This window comes from Manis javanica, chromosome 7 (genome assembly GCF_040802235.1).
Source record: "Manis javanica isolate MJ-LG chromosome 7, MJ_LKY, whole genome shotgun sequence".
NCBI lineage: Eukaryota > Metazoa > Chordata > Mammalia > Pholidota > Manidae > Manis > Manis javanica.
The window spans coordinates 67,331,358-67,352,106 of NC_133162.1; positions in this window are offsets into that span (position 1 = coordinate 67,331,358).

Below are 20,749 nucleotides of genomic sequence, written 5' to 3' on the forward strand. Positions count from 1 at the left end.
TTTGACACTCAAAAACTTCATTCGAAGATGAACATACATACATGAGAACCTTGTTTCTATCCTATCCTGTATGTCTGCTGGTTTCCTCAGCCTTTCCTTGGACCCCATCTGTCTCCCCACCACCATTCCTTCCCTAAACCTTGATGTACACTTTGCTGCAATATTCTCTCCCAATTATTGCCATACAAGTGGAGAACAAAATTTCTTCTGCTTTTCAAAATTCTTGGATTGCTTTTTAGGTCTTCTGTACTCTTCAACCAAGTATGTTTTGGGCATTGTTTCCAATGCATGGAATACCATCCATTCTGGACCCATGTGTGAAACATTAGTATTATGTTTTCAAGGTCCAGAAAGTGCCTTCTATAGGTAGCCATGGAATCCTCAGACATTTCTCACTTTTATTGTCCCCTTTATTGTCTATCCTCCTGTCTTTTATGATATCAGATCTCCCTCCATGGGAGATTAGTCCAGAGAGATTATTTAATCCCATAGGCTTTCTTTCTGTTTACTTTCACAACAAAATGAACTCTACATGACTCCTTCCTGACTTGGCTTGGCCTTTGGGGAGGAGTATTTACTGTATTATCTTATTTCCTTAGTGGCATGCAATCTGACCCTTCCCCTAGTAGGGAAACCTTCAGCAATAGCTTTCAGGTTGTACCCTAGCAACAAGCTCTTGGCCAGTCACTCCACAAAGCGAATGTTCTCTCTGAGTTACCCGAAATGTCATGAAACCTGGTGTGTCCAGGGTAGACTTCAATGTTCCCAGTGAGATCTGGGGTCACTCAGACAGTGCAGAAGACATCACCATCGACATTCATGTAGGGTGTGCATAGATGAAGTTCTTGGCTCAGAAGAGTAAAATCAATATAGGGTACTATCTCTAGCAAATCCAAGGGGTCTCTGGTTTAAAATCGACCAGAAGGACCACAGTATGATCACTCTTGAACACCCTTAGAGTTTCTGAATCAAATCATGGATCAAGCTTTAGGGAAACCACTTCACACTCAGAGCAGTATATTTGACTCACTGGAGATCTCAACTGGTATACGTTTGGGAACCAAGACTGATCCTTAAAGGTGTGTGCATTCTCCACCAAAAACACAGGGTGACTCTGTAGAGACAACATCCTGTTCACTCAGGGGCACTCTGACTGCACAGGAACCCATGCCCAGCCTCTGTGAAGCTCTTGCCTCCTTACACAGACATCCGTGCTAAGGTCTGGATCTACCTGGCGCTCTCAGCAATGTCCCCGTTTGCAGTCTAGGTAGGACCTCAGCAGTAGTATTTTAGGGTATTTCTTGAACTTCTTTGGAAGACATACTGTTTTCTTCTAGGTTATAGATGTTCTGGCCTGACTAAAATATGAGCAGTCATGGTTTAACATAGAGTATGTAAAGTTTATCTGTAATGCCTGCAGGGTCAAACAGGCAATTTGGTCCAGGTCTGGCACAGAATTAGCATGCTGTTTTATACCTAGATTGCTAGGTAAATGGCAGGAGGATGGAGGAAAGGGAGAGGAACTAAGATATGGACTAGGACTCCTTTATAGGAGTTGGATGAGCAAAAGAGGAATAGACCCAGTGTATGTGCCTGGAGGAGGTCTTGTTGGTGGGCAAAGCCTACCATCTGAAAACAACTCAAGTCATGTGTTAGGAAGTCTAATTTCAGGAGAATGGAGTGTCCTGAGGAAAAGACCAAATACAGAGATATGACCTAATTTAGAGTAAGGGCTGGGGAATTGGCATCCATAACGTTCCAATGTGGGCTGCTGGGGTGTGACTGGAGGTTGAAGTGGTTCATGTGGGTATGGCCGGGCATGACATAGTCACCATGGGCCAGGGTAGGCCAGGGGGATGATTAAGGCAGGAGGCTGAGTGCTGGCTGTGGGTGAGGTTTGATTCTGTAGACTGGGCAGGACTGAAAGGGGCTGGCACAAATCTGAGAATGAGATAAAGCACTTGCTCAAGTCATGCCCTTTGGTTTTGTAATTGAATCTGTTTTTCTATTACACATTGAGACTGAACTTTCCCTAGCTCCCTCCCCTGTTTTAACTGTTCCATCTGCTTGTTTATAACTTGGTCTGCCCCGAGAGTATGCTGAAGAGCCCCTGGAATCTATTCTTCGTGTCTTGTTAATCATCTTAAAGTTCATAGCTGCTGAGAACAAAATCTTCATTGATGTACAGCCTCGTTTAATTTCCCTTTCAGCCTCTGTCATGTTGTAGTTCCACTAGCTTACTGTAAATCTCATGAAGATTGCTTGCAATCTTTTACCAGCTGTGGCTCTCCATTCATTCAATACTGACTTGTGGAGTTCACTTTTTGCTCACTGTTTTTAGGTGGCAGCCATTAAATAGAATCAATTTAGAGTTCACCTTTTCCCTTCTTTGCTTTCCTAATGAATAGTAAAGTCATATTTTATATGGATAGGGGAGTCTTGGGACTTGAAATTCTGATCTCCTGAGCTGAGAGTTAAAACATTGAATCCACGTGTAAATTTTCTGATCATGTTGTGGAATTTTTTAAGGATAGTTTCTTTCCTAAGAGGCTTAAAGGTTATCGTTTGAGAAGCCAACTGAAGGAAATCATGCTTGGAGAGCAGTAAACCTTTTCATTTCTCCCATTGGAGCTCAGCAACCTATAAATGCAATCTTTCATCAGGAAATCAAACCTGTTGTTCAACATGGGCTGGTTCATAATCTGTGTAGGTGGGAAGAGAAGTCGGGTCTATGATTAAATGCCTGTAGTTATATGCTACATTATTTTATTCAGTTCAGTAGTTTTCCTGAATATCTGCTCTGTGCCAGGATTTGGTTAGGTATATGAAGTTCAAATATTAATAAAAGAAAATGTGTTCTGGGGTGTGGAGTATTAATTGTGGACCTCTAAACACCAGCTATTATGCTATTTGTCAATTGCAAACATGTTATTCATTTTTATGGAAAACTCATGAAGTGCTGCTCTTCTATGGGAAAATTTTTCATGAAGATTAAAAAATGTATATGTCACCATGAAATTTTAATGGCAAATAACCTACAACCTAGATTTTCATAGAGAAACTGTACTTCTACCCTACTCTATATTTATGTCTATCTTCATCTATCTATAAATATATCTATATCAGTATTCTTTGTAACAATAAAGGCACAATGCAACACAAATATGTTCATCAGTGATAAAAAGTCTATGTATATATATCAATTATATTCTTATTCATTATCACTTTTGCAACACTGAAAGTGAATGAACATTTACCAATATGGATGAATCTCAAATGTAACATTGAGTGAAAAAAATACCTTTTATTAGGTGAGATACATGAATGGCTTCACGTATATAAAGATTTAAAATAAGGAAAAGGAAATAATGTATTATTCAGGGATACTTTAAAATATGATAGAACTGTATAAAAATGAAATGGATTAATTATAATAAGTTTAGGGATATAATTGCTTCAGTACGAAAGGGTATAGGATGCAGGTGGGGTGGGATAAACAGTGGGCTTCAAGGGGATTGACACTTTATTTCTTAAGTTCAGTAAAGGGTGAACATAATACTATCTTACTATTATTATTTAAGAATAGGAACTTTTATTGGAGTGGTATTTTCATAACACATAAGATTAAAAACAGGCAGAACTGTAACTTTTGTTTGTGTTCATTTGACTCAAAGCTGGTGGGCTGTAATGTACAAGGGATGGGGAGGCCAGCCAGAGCTATCAGGGACATTTAGGGCCAGGAGGTGACAGTTTCCTCTTTGAGACTTTGCTAACTATTTCCAGCTCTTTATCTTTGGGCTTTGGTCCTTTTACTATGAATTGATTCTCCGTTTCTCCTCTCCACAGAGAAACTGAGCCATGGCAATAACAGTTAATACCTCTGCAATGTGATGATCACATACATGGCAACTTCTAAACGCATGTCTTAAAAATATGTATATTTTTTCAGGAATATGCCCACTAATCTTTGTTGTTTTTTTAAAAAAAATTATTCTAGTTGAGACCATCAGTAGTTTTTGAAACACAATTTAGAGATTTCTGGTGTCAATAGCATCTGGTTTGAAGTCCAGGCCAGCTGTCTGCTGTGATTCTCCTCCTTCTCTGTTTGATGACCAGCCTTGGATCAATTCTCTTCATTGGCTGAGGACCTTATTGTCTTGCTCACAGTATTTCTCTATCCTTACTCCTGCCTTTATTGTCAGTGGCTGTGCCATCCAAAAAGATGACATATCTAATTATCTAGTTTAAGTTTCTTTGAACCTTCATCTCAGCTCCATTAGAATTTCTCATTGCATTTCAGCCCCTTTTCAATGGCTTCTTCTCAGGGCTCATATTCCTATTCTCCCATCTTGTCGGCTGAGATACCCTTTATTTCAGCCTCACTGAGAGCTCCAATCAATAACTCCACCAGTTTCTTAGAATCTGCTACAATCTTCTGGCTTTTTAATGCAGCTACTCACCTGGATTCCATGGCCCATTGTGGAAATACCTTCCACTCATTGCCTCCTTCCATGGTAAATATTCCATATGTCTGGAAAAACCTACACTACACCTTCTTGTATGTGGGAGTGGTCTAGACAGAGAGAATAGTATATGCAATATCCCTCAGTAGGAAGTTCGAACCACATAAGCCCTGACTACCCATATTAAGCTTCATCCCAGCCCCAAACCCTAACCACTATAAAAAACCACCAGCTTCCTTTCCTTCCTCTCTCAAGCCATTTTTGAAACAGATTGAGAGGCCTGCTCTGCTTTCCCCAAAGTCTTTATTTTATCAATGGTAGATCTCTTCATGCATATCATCTCTTGATTGAGGTAATATCATTAATCTCAATGTCTGAACCCTGTTTTGGTTAGAAGCTCCTCTGTGTCTGTAAAGTGGCCACAAAAATGTAATCCAGCAAAGAGGCTCAAATGGGCATCTTAGGCAAGGGATACATTGTGTGGTATTGTGTGGGTTGTGCTGAAGGTATTGGATTTTTTTTCATGCTAGGATTTGAATGTGTTTACTTTGATTGCTTTAAGGAAAGTTGACTGTGGGGATGTAAGAGTAAAAACAGAACAGTTATGAAGCAATCACCAATTCAATTGAGTGACATTGGTGGCTTCGCTTGAAATGGCAACAGTGTAGAGCAGGGTCTATTTTGGAAGTTTGAGCCAAGAGGATTAGCTGAACATTGCAATAGTGGGGGAATGGAGCAGTTTTAAGGTTAGGATGAGAGTAATCAAGAGTTTCATTTTTGGCAAGTTGAATTTGAAATGCCTACTAGATGTCCAATTACCCATGTGGATTATGTAATTGGATACAGAAATCTGGAGCTCAGAGGTGGGACATAATTCTGGGCATAAGCTAAAATTGGCTGAAAATTACTTATACAGGCAGTGACATCTACCTACAGGCAATTTTCATATGAAATTACAGTCTGACATATGTTAATAACATATATTAAAGTCTAACTTGACTAAATTCTTGTGGAACTCTGACAATGTCATAAAAATATGTGCTCACAAAAATTTGAGGTTGAGTCTAAAAAGTCTCTCACTTTTCTTGATCCTCATCTGGCTAATAATATATTCATCAACTCTCAATTATCTCTCATAAATTAGGCTTTTGAAAATACCTATATTTAAAGTAGGCCCCAACTCTAAATATGTATTAAAAGATCAATAGTGCCCATGAAAATATAGACTTTTATAAGAATTTTATGGAAAAGAAAAACTCAAAGACTTCCGTTGGTCAGTGTTTTGCCTTCCATTGCTATTGTCAATTAGTTGTAGAAAATTCTGTCTAAATAATTAGGTGTTCTGTGTTTATAGTCTCTAATATGTGTCCCCTTGGGGAGATTAAAATGTTTTCTTCCTTTTTAAGATCGGTAATATTGCATTCTTGTGCTAATAGGAAATATCGTCTCTTCCTATGTAATGACAACTTATTTAAATGGAATTTGGACTAAATGTAAGGAAAAATTAATGCCAGTTTCTCAGAAGAAAGTGCATTGGCTGATTCTGCAGCTCAGAGAGTGGTCTTTTGCTCTTTATTTTCTCGTTTGTAGTGAAATTTGTTTAGAAATTTATTTTTAGAAAGGGGGAGCCTTTACCTACACTCTGCCTTGCTGATGTGCCAAGTGTATGAAATCAAAATCTAAGACGGGAACAAAAATTATGGGGATTTTGTATGTCCAGGCAATCTTTGATGAGGGCCAGTTAGGATGATAGACCTCCTTTCTGTTTTTATTCATGTGTTCTTTTTCTTAGGTGAATGAATGCAAGATGATCATTCTGAATGGCATACATTGGTTTGCTTCAAATTTTATGTAAAATTATCAAGACTACTGACTAAGTAGCCCTGTGTTTTATTTGTGACAGTCATAAGGAAACCTATTAGGACAGCTACTAAAATGTAACCAGCCTCTGCTCCTCTAAATGTACCAAAGGATTTCATTCAATATTCCAATGTATGTAGAGATGAATATGGTATAGTGATTGTATGCATATTTATTGGAATTCTGGAAGTGCTGATTATATCATATTGACAAAGAAACTGCTAAGTGATTTCACTCCTATTGGAAATTGTATGCACTACAAGAAAAAAACTATCTCATAGGTCAGGTAGTAAAACAAACCAGTAAATTTTAATGGAAATTAATTATGGAATTATCCTTATTTATCCCAAAAGTGCCAGCAGTTAAGAAAAGAAATTGGACTTTAAGAAATAGAAAGGTTAGTATCTGTGACTAAACAGATTTCAATTGTCCTGAAGGCTTATCTTTGGCCATAAAAGAAAACTTTCATTCTTATAGGGTTTAGCCTAGAGTTATGATTATGTTTGACCAAAACCCTGAGTATCAAATTCTATCACACAAGTAAATGAAACTAGATCACAAATTCCATGAAATCACCACCTTTGTGGGCATGGGGACTCAAGTATTTCATTAGAGGCAGAAAAACCATAGATTTTGTTGACCATATTCATGACACTGACAATATAATCTCTTAAAAGTTAGTCAAATTCTGGTCTATTTACTTCTTGTGAAATCCACATGTAAATAATCAGAGCAGAACATCTGATCTAGACATGATTCTTAAGACTGAAGTCTCATTTAAAGTAAAATTATTGTCCTTCCCAGATTACCTATCCTCTTTTTTCAATTTCATGATGAAGATATATGAATTACTGGACTACCTCCCATTTCTGAAAGAAGAATATCAATGAGAAATGTTAGGAAAGGGATTGATGCTAAAATTTTACCCCTTTTTCAGGTTGTCTCTTCAGAGGTAATGACCATATATATCTATGTGTACTAGATATTGCCTGTTTAGGCCCACCGTCCCAATTAATTATTAATAATATTTCCTTTCACTAACAAATATAACCTCAACTACTCAAAGCCACTTGAGGATAAACAAAAGCAGGAAGTTTTTAAAGAGGAATTGATACTTGTAAAGAAGGAACCTCACAGGGTAATTTCCCTATTTTTACTGCCTTTACCGGGAAAGCTGGCCATGGTTGGTGTAGCATGGAGTAGGTCAGACTTCAGTGGTCTTTCTGGAGGACAGGAATTGCAGTGAAAACACAGCTGGAGAGTGAGGACGGGAAAGGAGAGAGAGAGAGAGAAACTCCACGTTCACTCTGCCCCGCTCTCCTGGCCTTGGTTGCAGGTACAGACTGCAAGCTGTCCAATCAAGGATAAGCAACTGAAATGAGATTTGAGCAGCTCCAGAAGAAATGACTGCAGTTTGAGTTCATGTGAATCAATTGCCTGCTAAAGTGAACAAAGAAAAATGACGTTTTTTTGAGGAATTTGCCAGAATATAGATTCTCCACAATATGACATTCCCAATATCTAGGATATGACCCATAATTCTAAAGAGGCAGAAAAATGCAAACCACTCTCAAGAGAGAGAGAAAAAACTATACATAATAGAATCCAACTGTGAGATGACCCAGATGTAATCAGCACAAAAAGATTTTAAAGTAGCTGTTAAGCTATGCTCAGTGATGAAAAGGAAACATACTCACATTGAGTCAAGAAATGTACTAAAAGAACCAAATGTAATTTCTAGAGCTGAAAATGTAGTATCTGAATTAGAAATTCACTGATGGTCTTAATAGCAGAACAGAGGTGATGGAAGAATGAATCCATGAATATGAAGATAGTCATTAAAAATCATTTCATTTGAAGGACTGAGAACAAAAATGGCAGAGACTCAGGTACCTTTGAGTCAGTATCAGATGTTCTAACATACATATAAATTTGGTTCAGGAAAAAGAGGAGAAGAAGGAAAGAAAGAGGCAGCAAACACTATTTGAAGAAACAATGACCAACTGAGAGCAGAAAGTAACTCCCTCACTAATGGAAACTTTAAGTGTCCAGAATTGGACAGTAGGGGAGGCAATGCTCACACTGCAGACAGCACAGGCACAGAACACCTTCCCAAAGCTGTGTTACCAACAGGACTCTTTTTGTCTATCAGGCTGCCTGGTATTGAACATACCACAAGGAAGCAAAGTTTTCTGTGAAAACTAATTCCTTATGGACTCATACTCGGGCTGTACTTAATGAAAGTGCATAAGCAAAGGCTTAGCAAGTCCTAACCTAACCTGGAGTGACTTGTCATCACTGACAGAGATTGGGCAGTGGCCCTCAAAAAGAGTGACTTTGCCTTCCATTCCGAGGAATGAAGAAGCATCGGACTCCCAAAGAGCTTGTGAAGCCCAGACTTAGAGGGAAAAGGAGTTCCCAGGAGCCTTTCTCCTGAAAACATTCCACCTCCCTATTGTTCTTCTTTAGTAACACCATCACTGTAACACCAATTTTAAAACATTATCAACATCACAGGAAGTCATCTAGAGATAAAGAGAGGTGGAACTCATTTTATAGACGTCATTATCACTAATTAAGATATATGGATGCCGTTTATTTTCTTTCGATTTACTGAGCTATTCTTTTTTTCTTTTTGTGAATGTAGTAAATTTATAAATGTAAATATTTTTGTATGTAGTTTCCATCTTTCTCTCTGCACCCTATCTTAACTTCTCAAGCTTCCCTATCATTTGTGAAAATGTCAGATTTTAGGCACTTCACCCCAGTGATTGGGGAGTGATTGTGATATCCTTGTGCCTCACTTGGAAAAATAATGCCTCTTTATAATAAAACCATGGAGAATAGAGGGGGAGAATAGACCTTAATATGTTGATTTGCTTGACCAAGTCACCAAGGCTTGTTGCATTTTCCTGCTCAAAATATAGTTACAGACCAGCAGCAACATCACCAACATAACATAGGACCTTACTAAAGCTGCAAACCTGACCCCAACCCAGACTTACTACATCTGAATATGCATTTTAATGAGTTCTTCAGGTAATTCTTGTGGGAATTAAATTTGCGAATCACTATCCTAACACAGCTTTACCTTTCTCCTTCTAAAAAAAGTATAGTCTTTAGATTAACTTAATTTCCACATGCTCATCTCTCAAGTGTTAATTGACCATCTCTTATGTATAAGTAATTTCATTATGTGGTCCATAGCATGTTGATCACTAACAGTACAGAGAGAGTCAGCATGCAGAGTATAAACAATATGAGTTAAGAAATCTAAGAGGCATTGGCAATGTGCTCTAACCTGTTCAGTGAATTGATATCTCAAAGGTTTGAGCTCTCCTCAATGGCTGATAGATGTTCCAAGCATTGACTAGACAGGTTCTATGAATTGATGCAAAAGATAAGGTCTAGTGAGAGAAAAGGTAGGTGTGATTATGTAGATGAGACAGCAGGAAGGACCCTTGACAAACATTTCTGTTCCTAGAAAGACTTGTAAATTATTGTCTTTAGTGTCTTAAAAAACTGAGTGAATCGAATCAAAATAAGGCATATGATGGCAAAGAATTTGATGTTTCCTTGATTTTAGGATTATTGGTGCTTTCCACTAATAAAGTCTTCTCATGTTCCCTCATGTAAAATTCTTTTCGAAGGAGAAATCAAGCCAACTCCAGTATACACATGCGTGCTTGTGTGTAGGGGCCACGTGCGCATTCACACAGAGCACTGATTAAAATGGATCTAGTCACTGACTTCAGATACAGAAGTACTGCTAATGCATAAGCAGGTCAGGAATCATAACCCAGGCTTCCAAAATGTGAGGCTGAACTTGTATTTGAGTGCTTCAGACAGTCAATGCCTTGCCTTGATTCTTGCACTTCCTGTCATTAATTCTGGGCCAATGTATGGCCCTCTCTAATTAGCCCATCTTTAATGCAGGCAGTAACTGAATGTCAACGCCAGGGTAGGTGACTAAATGCCACTTCTGCTGCTAAAAACCAAGGAAACGGGAGAGAGCACACCACAGACAACAGGAAACAGGGAACACTAAGAACTTGGGGGAGGTGGAGTTGCTGCTAATGAATGATAGTGAAATGAAAGAGGCCAAAGTCTTTCACAAACTCTGAAGTTAATAATAATCTCACTTTCAGTTTAATGAAAGTAGGGAGAGGTGTCAGAGGAAAGGTAAGACGGTGATGTTAGAAACAAAATGATACAGGCTAGAAAGACTAAATGAGGGCTCCTTGAAACAGTGTAAATTAAGAGCAACTACAATAGAAGGCAAAAAATTATGTTCAGGATTTTTTTAGCCTGGTAGTTTAATCTTTTAAGATCATAGAATATTTGGAAAAGCATATCAATTATGATTGAGTGAATGTTTGCTCTAGGTTCTTTGAATACTTTGAGTGGTATTTTGGGGGGTATGATTTGTTTTCATGAGTTTGATTAATTTTTCTTTTACAAGGTTCCTTTTCATACCTGTTGCCATATTTACACTTTATAAACAAAAAAGCTGAGGTACAAATGTTAGGGAGGAAATATTAATAAAGTGAAGTATTCCTTGTGGAAAATATCCTGCATATGTCATGGTACCTAATTATTCACTAAAGTTTTACAGTTATATGCATTCTATTACTCTCAATAGGATACAGAATCCTTCAGTTGGGAAAAATGCCCAGCTTTCCCCACAGCATATAACCAACAGGCTCTACTTAGCAGGTTCTCTAAATGTGTTTGAAATGTGTATACTTTTCAATGTTCATTTTAATTATGAAAATATTATTTCAGTGTTTGTCACAATAAGAATTTTCTCATTAGTACTACATTTTTGAAGTCCAAAATTAGCACTAGAGTATAAAGGACTTCTTATAAAGTATATTTATAGACTGATATTATTTGACCATAATCATTTGGAGTTTTTCTATACAAATTAATTGATTTGGGATATGAGATGGCAAACAAAATATCATAAATAGCAAACCTTTTCACTAATATGTTCTCATGGATTTTTAAGACTTATGCTTAGTACAGTGAGATATAGCTTCTTTGAATGTCCTTAGAATTTAAACAGCCATGCTGTGAGTTTGACAATATTGAAGATTATTTTTTCCTGCCCTTAAACAGATATACAAATCCTAAATTTGAAAATGTGTTTTTGACCATTTTCATAAGTACCACAATAATTCTGCATGTATTTAGAAGAGTCATCTTTAAAAAGATTTGCCTTGCACATAGTAATAGTTCAGTAAAAGTTAGTTAAATGAATAGATCTACAAATATTTCCTTCAATTTGCCTTGCAAATTGGATTAAGTGTTGTAGTCTTTTCCATGCATTCAACAAGTTAAACATTAAATAAATGCACAAGCAAGAAATTCAGTGCTGGGGTCCCATAATTTGGTCCTTCTAAAATGCTCTCAATCTAACATGCAAATAATACAAGAAAATCAAGAATTAGGGAAGCAGCATGATATAGGTTGTGGTAGATTAATTGTATTGATGGTCTGAATGAATGTTCTCTGTGCCCATTTTGTTTATTTCTTCTAATAACCTAATTTCTTCCCAATCTGCCTCAGGATGGGCCTTGGGACTTTCTTTAGCTATAGAATGTGGTGAACATGATACAGTGCTGGCCTGTGTATGTCTCAAGAATTTTGCATCCTTCTGCTGGGCTCCTCCTTTTTTTTCTTGTTCTAGTCTTCTGTTCACACCATTCAAATGGAGTTTCCCTATTTTCTTTATTTGAGAATCTGGAGGAATTTGGATTACTTTCTTTAGGCCCAGGGAAAGATTTAATTTCATTTTTGACATTTGGGATGCATTCTGTGGCTGAAAGCTAAATTCCTGGACTTCTGTAGGATGAGACACATGAAGAGAAAAGCCAAGGTGACCCAATGGACAGCAAGTCAGTTTCAAAAGCAGATACAGTCCTGTCCAGACACGCTGAAGTTTATAGATGTATAGAAAACACTAGAAACTAGAAAACTTCCCTGCTTGATCTAGTCAAAATTTCCAAGCAACAGAATTGTAAGCTAAAAGAATGGTTGTTTAAGCTTCTAAATGTTCTTGTGAGTGTTTTACAGCAATATACTAATTGATGGATGAGGTTAAGATCTATGGCCTTTGGATATGTTTTTCTAACCTTTCTAGAACTTATTTCCTTATATAGAAAACACACTATCTTTATCAAATTGTTGTGATGCTTAAATTTGTGGTTGATACATTGCCTTAGATGCATTTAATAAATAACAATTACTACTACTACTAATGCTATTCCTACTATTGCTACTGTTACATTACTGCTACTATTACTAATACCACTCCTCCTGCTATTACTCCTGTTATATTACTACTACTATTACTAATGCTACTACTATTACAAGGAACCAACAGTTGTACTCGTGACATTTTAATGCACTATGGAAACATGTAGAAGGTGACAACTTAATTGTATCTGTATATGCTAGGGAAGGCTAAGCAGAGATGATTGTTATGCTAGGGAAAGCTAAGCAGAGGTGATTGTATTTGAGCTGAGTCTAAAAAGTTCCTTCAGGTGTGAAGAGGTGTTGAAAAATAGCAGAAGGATGGCCTATATTGATAAGGCAGAAAAAAATAACTGGGTTTGTATAACGTTTCACTTGACAAAGCATTTTCAGAAATAATAGTTTATTTCCTCTGCCTTTCACAGCAGAACATTTTTTTAAAAAATTAAAACTAAGTTTCAATGAAAACCAAAGATTTTAATTTTGGGTCTGTGATGATCACAGTCCTTCTGTCTTGCTGTTCCACTATCTTTACCATGTTGCTCCATGGGCTAAGGTGGTGCTTAGGGCTCCAGCCATCATACCAGCATTTAAGGAGCAAGAGAGACCAAGGGCTGACAATAGGCCTGTTCTATTCTTTTTTTTTTTGAGAGGGCATCTCTCATATTTATTGATCAAATGGTTGTTAACAACAATAAAATTCTGTATAGGGGACTCAATACACAGTCATTAATCAACCCCAATCCTATTTCTCAACAGTCTCCAATCTTCTGAAGCATAACGAACAAGTTCTTACATGGTGAACAAGTTCTTACATAGTGAATAAGTTCTTACATGGTGAACAATGCAAGGGCAGTCATATCACAAAAACTTTCGTTTTTGATCACGCATCATGAACTATAAACAATCAGGTCAGATATGATTATTTGTTTGATTTTTATACTTGATTTATGTGTGAATCCCACATTTCTCCCTTATTATTATTATTATTTTTAATAAAATGCTGAAGTGGTAGGTAGATGCAAGATAAAGGTAGAAAACATAATTTAGTGCTGTAAGAGGGCAAATGTAGATGATCAGGTCTGTGCCTGTAGACTAAGTATTAATCCAAGCTAGACAAGGGCAACAAAACATCCACGGAACACAGCAGAACATTTTATCTTTATTATATGATCTAGAAACAGTGAGTCTAACTTTACAAGAGTTATTTAGGCCATTTGGTTTGAAAATAATGGAGCTGGACTTAAGTCCAGGACTTTTGACTCCATCCACAGTCTATTTCCCATCTATCACAATGCTGCTTCTTACACTGAATTATTTCCCTAAATCAATTAGATGTTGAATGTTTATAAAGGAAATATCTAAATAAGATTGTCAGCATGCTCATGAATATATATCTTTTAATTCAGAATATACTAATTCCCTCCTTAGCTTTTCCCAACTATTTGATAGTTAAGCAAAGTAGATGTCACCATAGTTAGGTTAATGTTGAGAATTTATGTATTTCACATTCATTTGTTTACAGTATGCATATGTGTGTATGTGTGTATGTGCGTGAGAGAGTATATCCCATAATAACAGTAGTCTTTTTTCCAATCATATTAAAAAATCCATTTCTAAAAAACAAACTGCTTAGAGTAATTTAAGTTTAAAATGATAGGAGTTGCCCTATTTTCTTTATTTGAGAATATGGAGGAATTTGGATTACTTTCTTAAGACCCAGGGAAAGATTTAATTTCATTTTTTGACATCTGGGAAGACCTTTCTGATATGTAGCAAAAGCCTATCTTGTAATGATTTGGGATGCATTCTGTGGCTGAAAGCTAAATAAAAGGATATACTTGCAGCCCATTAACATGTTTTTAAAAGTTTAAGCCACATGGAACCATAAAGTCCAGTTTCTGATGTCAGCAATTTCATTGTAAATCACATTTAATGTGGTTTTCTAGTTTAAAAAATGCCATTTTACAAGTCATTACTTGGTTATCTGCCTCCAGGCCAAGGGTGGCCCTGATGGAGTAATAAATTTTGATGGAACTTTGGCTTATTAACGGTCTCCAAATTATGTTGATAATTGTCTTAGGTTAATGGAGATTACTATGTCATTATGTTTAAATGAGTCTCCAGCATAACCCACTGAGAGCTGGGCCAGAGAGCTGCTGTTAATACTGCCCATGATATGTAGCTGGGTTGACAAAGCACCATGTTTGCTTGGGTTTGTAAAAAATAAAAAATAAAAAATAAACTACCAAGTTTGAATTCTGCATCCTGGTATTTCTGCAGTCCAGATCTTGTTTCTGAGTTTCATTCTCATATATCCAATGGTATGCCCCTCAAAAGGCCATATTCAACACATTTTTTTTCATGAGCTAACTAATCCCCCTCCTTTTGGTAACAGAAACACTACTTAAAAAGAGAAATAAGCAAAGAATTCGATTAGCCATTTCACAAATTATGCTATTCAAATGGCCACTAATCATTTGAAAAAAGTGGTCATCCTCACTTCTTAATCAGGGAAATAAAAATTAAAACCATAATGAGATACTACTACATGCCTACCAACCTGGCTAGATCAAAAAAGAATAATACCAAGTGCTGGTAAGGATATGGAGCTATGGAAACTCCCATGTTTCTGGTAGGAGGGCAAATTTTTGCAACTGTTTAAAAAAAGTCTTCAAAATTTACTGCTTTAGTTTAAGATACACATACTCTTTAATTCAACAATCCCAATTCCATTGTTTCACATATGAACACAAAATATCCGAGTGGTCACATATAGTGACATAAAGTTACTGAAATTTTGTTTCATCATTTTTATCATGTTTTATCATTCATCATCATATTATCATTATTTCTTTCAAATGAATTGCTTAAACAGAGATATATACTGTTACATGCTGGAGACACAGATTGCACCCAAAGCAAGTTGGTGAGATTGGGAACCGTGATCTCATTAGGTTGCTAGAGCTGGCATAACAAAATACCAGACTTGGTAGTTTACACAGAAATGCATTTTCTCACAGCCTGGAAGCTGGAAGTCCAAGATCATTTTGCTAGGTTGTCTAGGAAAAATGAATATTATAAAGGGCAACTAGTATTCTGTGTCAAAGACTTTTGGGGAGTGATGTGTAATGTGGGGTGGTTTGTTCAAGAGTGTGGGTACAGAGAGAGTTGGAATAGGTGAGGTGAAGTTGCTGCTTGCAGGGCAGACAAAGATGAGTAAGCAGTCTCAGTACAGTGCAGTAAGTGCTACACGGAAGAGCAGATCTTACAGAATTCATGAAAACAGAAGAAGTTGCCTGAAACCTGGGAATTCCCCAGAATACTGGGGAATGGGGAAAGATCTCAGAGAGGTGGGCATTTTTGAGCTGAGCCTTGATGGATTCATCTTAATCCAAGCAGAAAGCTAACACGTTATACAGTGTTTGCTCTGTGATGGACTCTTTTTACATAATCTTCCCAAGGAATCTGTGGAGTAAGCACTGTTATGTTTGCACTTTTAGAAATAAGAAAATCAGGGCACACATAGGTCAGTAACTTGTTGAAGGTCATGTGGTAAGTTCAGAGTCAGGACTCAAACTCAGTCTGTCTGAAATCAGATGATGAACTGTTTGCAAGCAGAAAAACTGTGATCAGGGCCATGTCACAGGTGATGGGGACTTGATTCAGAGCCAGATATGATGGGCTCTCACCTCCCTTTCCAGGGCTGTATGGGTCCAATAACCCCCAAAAACTCTAGGCAAAATGCCATGTGTATGTGTTACTTGTTTGTGTTGAAACAAAGGTCTGATATATTCAGATTTTCAAAATGTTCCATGACCAAAAGAGAACAAAGAAGTGGCATGAATGGAAATTCAGGGCAATCCAGGAAAAAAAGTATGAATGTGGAGATGGGAACACCCTCCTGCTGCCAGACGTGAGAATTCATAATCTCAAAGGGCAGTGCTGGGAAGGATAGGCAGACCTGAGAGCTGCCAGTCAAATGCTGGCCTGGCACTCACAGCTAAGTCTGGTGTCTCCAGCTTAATATATGCACACCCTACACTAGCCTAGGGGTCAATATGTAACTTTGATGGAGTGAGATAGAAAAAGGACTACTTTGGAAGTACACTGGGCACAGACAAGAAAGGTCACTATGCAAACATTAAGAATGACCAACATGGCCCTCTCTCCTGGAGGTGTGATCATCTACTGCTGCTCCATCCTGCTCTATTTCTCCCCAGTCCTGGATGAAAGTTTTTAGAATATCAGTCATTAAATTACTCCTACTTCCTGACAGCACCCAACTCAGCCAGGCTCCAAATTTCTTGAACAATCCCCCACAACACCAAACCCATCCCAAATCCCATAAAATCTCCTCCTGACAACTGGAGAGGCCTCATGGTTCCCCATGGGGGGCAGTCTCCCTTGCTGCACAAAGTGCCCAGAATAACAACTTTGACTACAAATGGTGGTATTTGGCTACTGGCTGCTGACACTCTTATTTGCTGTCTTTGTCCTATCTCATGACACCTCTATAGGAAGGAAAAATAGAAATAGGAAACTTATTTTATATCTCTAAATACCTGAAATGGACCAGAATAAGTGGTTTGTCCAAGTTTGGATAGATCCTAAATAGTGATGGTATTGGATATTTTCTACAATATTGGAGGTTGCATTAGACCAGCTTGATGTGAGTGTCACAGGACAGCTAAACCTCAGAAGCCATACAGAACATAAATTGCCAAATTTGGTTTAATAATATGAAATTCTCATATATAAGGGGAAAACTACAGAAAATGTTAAAGATAAGTGACAGAGCAGAAATATTTACAGTGCTAAATTGAATGAACTACATAGATCAACAAAAAGGCAACAAAAACATCCAAGTAGAAGGTGGAGAAAATATATGGACAAATTTTTCATAAATAAAAATTTGAAACATGATATTGTATATCAGCAGAGGGAGAAGTAAAAAAATTCTTATAATCAAGGTATGGCAGAGATGTAAGGAAATGGGCGTCTCCAAATATAGTGTGGCTTGGTAAAAACTTTCTGGAAGGGTATTTAGTTCTTTATTCTTGAAATTTAAATGTCATGTTTGCCTGGTTTGACCGTGGGGTCAAACCATCAAGATAGGATGAGATCTCTTTGCCCTGGCCTGAGAATGGGCAGGAGGGCAAGGTTGGTGTGTGCTGAATGGATCAACTTAGATGGGGGGCTCTCAGGAAAGGCCACATCTGTTATTGACCACCTAAGGTCTCCTTTTGTTGCCAAGGGAGGGGGGACTATCTCTGGGGTGTTTTTAGGAGCCCCCATAGAATTGCCCTTGGACTAGAAGGATAATTCTGCAACTCCTGAGCCAATTATGGCAACCTAGGAGGACAATTCAGATCCCCAAGTTATAGAGGAGGAAACTGAAGTTCAGGCACATGAGATCACTTCATAGGATCACCACTCACTAAAGGGTACATTCTGTCCTGGGAAGGATGGGAACCATGGGTGTGGCCCACACCATTCCCCTCTGCTTTGCTGGAGGAAACAGCTGGATTGTGTCCCACTCAGCACTGGGCCTCATTCTGTTGCTCAGGAGTGACCGTGAGGATCCTGGGCTCCTGTTTGTCCTTTATATTGAGCTGTGTGTATTCTCTAGCAGCAGGGCAAGCTCTGGGCCCCCAGCTCTGTTCAGGTTTCTTAGAGGTCCCTCTGGGAAGAGTAGGGGGCCCCAGCTTCTCCCTGAGTTCTCTGCCCCATCCCCTACCTTCAGGATTCTTGGTCACAACCATAATGCCCACTTTCCTCCTGACAGGAGGTGGGGAATGGAGGCCTCTTGAAATTTCTGAGTGACCTAAAGCTGGAAGGGCTGTTCTGCTGTCATCCTTCGGTGAAGGGTTCACCTAAGACAGGCTCAGGGGGTGGAGTTGGGCAGGCTGGCCATTCCTTCCCCTTCACCTCTTCCAAGGATATTCCTAACAAGGCAGTGTAGGGTCAGAGGAGGACTGCTAAAACAGAAGATTTAAATAAGGTACAAAGTTTCATACCATAATACCAAAAATGCCCAAGATTCAATCTAAAATCACTCATTATACGAAGAGAAAAATCTCATTTTGAATGAGAAAATATAATAAACAGATGCCAACAGAGAGATGATACAGATGTTAGAAATATCTGACAAGAATTTTAAAGCAGCCATCCTAAAAATACTTCAACAAGCAGTTTTAAATACACTTGAAACAAACTAAAACCTAGTAGCTCTCAGGAAAGAAATGTAGAAATTATCTTATCTTAATGACAGAATTAAATAGAGTATAAAATTTTTAAATTTTTGTTTGTTTATTAAGGTATTATTGATATGCACTCTTATGAAGGTTTCACATGATAAAACAAAGTGGTTACTACATTCACCCATGTTATTGTGTCCCCCCATACGCCATTGCAGTCACTGCCCACAGCATAGTAAAATGCCACAGAGTCACTATTTGCCTTCTCTGTGCTACACTGTCTTCCCCATGATCCCCCCACACGATGTGTGCCAATCACAATACCTCTCAGTCCCGTTCTCCCTCCCTCCCCACTGTCCTCCCCATCCACTCCCCTTTGGTAACTGCTAGTCCCTTCTTGAAGTCTCTGAGTCTGCTGCTGTTTTGTTCCTTCAGTTTTGCTGCATTGTTATACTCCACAAATGAGGGAAATCATTTGGTACTTCTCTTTCTCCATCTGCCTTATTTCACTGAGCATATCTTCTAGCTCCATCCATATTGTTGCAAATGGTAGGATTTGTTTCTGTCCTATGGCTGAATAGTATTCCATTGTGTATATGTACCACCTCTTCTTTATCCATTCATCTACTGATGGACACTTAGGTTGCTTCTATATCTTGGCTATTGTAAATAGTGCTGCAATAAACATAGGGGTGCATATGTCTTTTTGAGTCTGAGAACTTGTATTCTTTGTGTAAATTCCTAGGAGTGGGATTCCTGGGTCAAATGGTATTTCTGTTTTTAGTTTTTTGAGGAGCCTCCATATTGTTTTCCACAATGGTTGAACTAGCTTACATTCCCACCAGCTGTGTAGGAGGGTTCCGCTTTTTCTGCATTCTTGCCAGCATTTGTTGTACTTAGTTTTTGTGATGCTGGCCATGCTAACTGGTGTGAGGTGATATCTCATTGTGGTTTTAATTTGCATTTCCCTGATGATTAGTGATGTGGAACATCTTTTCATGTACCTGTTGGCCATCTGAATTTCTTCTTTGGAGAATTGTCTGTTCATATCCTCTGCCTATTTTTTAATAGGGTTACTTGCTTTTAGGGTGTTGAGGCATGTAAGTTCTTTATATATTTTGGATGTTAACCCCTTATCAGATATGTCATTTACAAATATATTCTCCCATACTCTAGGATGCCTTTTTGTTCTGTTGAGGGTGTCCTTTGCCATACAGAAACTTTTTAGCTTGATGTAGTCCCATTTGTTCATTTTTGATTTTGTTTCCCTTGCTTTAGGAGATGCATTCAGGAAGAAGTTACTCATGTTTATAGTCAGAAGATTTTTGCCTATGTTTTCTTCCAAGAGTTTTATGGTTTCATGACTTAGATTCAGGTCTTTGATCCATTTTGAATTTACTTTTGTGTATGGGTTAGACAATACTCCAATTTCATTCTCTTGCATGTAGCTGTAGTTTTGCCAATACCAGTTGTTGAAGAGGTTGTTATTTCCCCATTGTATATCCATGGCTCCTTTATCATACATTTATTCACCATATATGCTTGGGTTTATATCTGGGCTCTCTAGTCTGTTCCTTTGGTCTATGGGTCTGTTCTTATGCCAGTACCAGATTGTCTTGATTACTGTGGCTTTATAGTAGAGCTTGAAGTCAGGGAGCATAATCTCCCCCACTTTATTCTTCCTTCTCAGGATTGCTTTGGCTATTTGGGGCCGTTTGTGGTTCCATATGAATTTTAGAACTATTTGTTCCAGTTTCTGTTGGTATTTTGATAGGGATTGCATTGAATCCATAGATTGTTTTAGGCAGGATGGCCTAGACTGAAAAATTTAATAGAGCCTCAGAAATCAGTGAAGCCATAGCAAAAGATCTAATGTTCTTCTTACTGAGTCCTAGAAGAAGAGAAAAAGAGTGAAGATGAAAATGTATTTAAAGAAATAACAGCTGAAATTTGTTCCAGTTTGGCATA